The sequence below is a fragment of the Mus caroli genome, chromosome 6, assembly GCF_900094665.2.
Source record: "Mus caroli chromosome 6, CAROLI_EIJ_v1.1, whole genome shotgun sequence".
Lineage (NCBI taxonomy): Eukaryota > Metazoa > Chordata > Mammalia > Rodentia > Muridae > Mus > Mus caroli.
The window spans coordinates 83,222,474-83,224,259 of record NC_034575.1 but is presented as its reverse complement, the minus strand read 5'-3'; positions in this window follow the sequence as shown (position 1 = coordinate 83,224,259).

Sequence of the window (1,786 nt, the reverse complement as noted above, 5' to 3'; positions counted from 1 at the left end):
GTGGATCCATCTGATCCTTTGGATCTCACTGATGAAAGACATCATCATCACTGATTTCATCTCTTCTTGCACAGTCATTGGCAGGTTAAGATCTTTCTCCTCACATTGCATTTTGATACATTGCAAGTCAGAATTGGTTATCCAGTGTGTTGGTATATAATTATCCTTAATGCCCTCGTGATCGTTAATGTCTCTGTGGCATCTTCTATGGTGTATCTTTTTGCTCCTGAGATATCTATGTTTCTTAGTTGATCTAACTAAGGTTTTCTTGACCATAAAAAAAAAAAAAGAAAGAAAGAAAGAAAAAGGAAGAATTTAGCTGGGCAGTGGTGGCCTTTAATCGCAGCAGTTGGGAAGCAGAGGCAGGAGAGTAATCTCTGTGAGTTTGAGGGTCAGCCTGGTCTACTGAGTGAATTCCAGGGCAGTCAGAGCTGCATAGTGAGACCATGTCACAAAAACAAGCCAAAATCAGAGAAAGAAAAGAAAGAGAAGAGAAGAGAAGAGAAGAGAAGAGAAGAGAAGAGAAGAGAAGAGAAGAGAAGAGAAGAGAAGAGAAGAGGAAAGAAGCAGCGCAAGAGTCAAGGAAGAGAGATGAGGGAGAAAGACTGGACATCATGGCTATGCTAGAAGCTCATTGCTGAGGAAGATGGCTGTAGGTTCTTACTTCATAGTCCTTGACTCACAGAAAATATCAGGCAAAACATGAGAGCTAGCCTTCCACAAAACCCAAACATTCCACTTCCTGTTGGGTTCAATATCAGGAGAGGGTTTTTTGTTTTTTTTGTTTTGTTTTGTTTTTGGTTTTTGGTTTTGGGTTGTGTGTGTGTGTGTGTGTGTGTGTGTGTGTGTGTGTGCCAAATGGGAGCAGGTTTGTTAAGAAGAAAGAGTAGAAAGAAGTTTGGGAGTGTGGCAAGCTATGGCGGGCGAGACCCCATCTTCTGCAGTCCTATGGAACTTGCAATACAGCTGTGTGCTCCATCCCCCTCCACCCGCCCCACCCCTGCTCTGTGGAAAATCTTGCTCACAGTTTATCCATTACACAAATTGGTTTGGCAGGAATGATTCTTGACGAAGACAACTTCCAATAATAAATCCTGCAATATTATCCACGGAAGTGAGGAAACGGACCTGAACATACCACGCTCAGAACTAAGAAGCAGTGACTCAGGCAGACAGAGAGAACCCTGAGACACAGAGCTTCCCAGAGCCTGTGACCTTCCTGTCAGCGCTGACAGAGACTGATGGCTCAGCACAAGCTGAAGACAACACCCGCATCACCGGGGTAGAGACCAGGAATAAACACAAAGTTTACTGCTCTTTATTCAATATTTGAAAACATGAAAAATAACCTATGTGCTGTTTTGGGGATGCAGCCCAACACTTGGAGCTGGAAAGATGGCTCAGGGAAGTACAGTGCTTGCCACCTAAGAAGGAGGTCCCAAGTTCAGAACCCCAGCCCTGATGTCAACATGAAGATGTGCTAGCCCAGNTCTGGAACCCCAGCCTAACATTGCGACCCTTCAATATAGTTCTTCATGTTGTGGTGACCTCCAACCATAAAATTATCTCCTTGCTACTTCCTAACTGTAATTTTGCTACTGTTATGAATCATAATGTAAATATCTGTGTTTTCTGATGGTCTTGGGCAACCCCTGTGAAAGGGCCATTTGACTTCCCGAATAGGTCATGACAGGTTAAGAACTGCTGCAGAGCAACCACGGAAGACACCTACCATTGACCTCTGGCCTCCATGCCCATGGGCACACACACACACTATACACACATA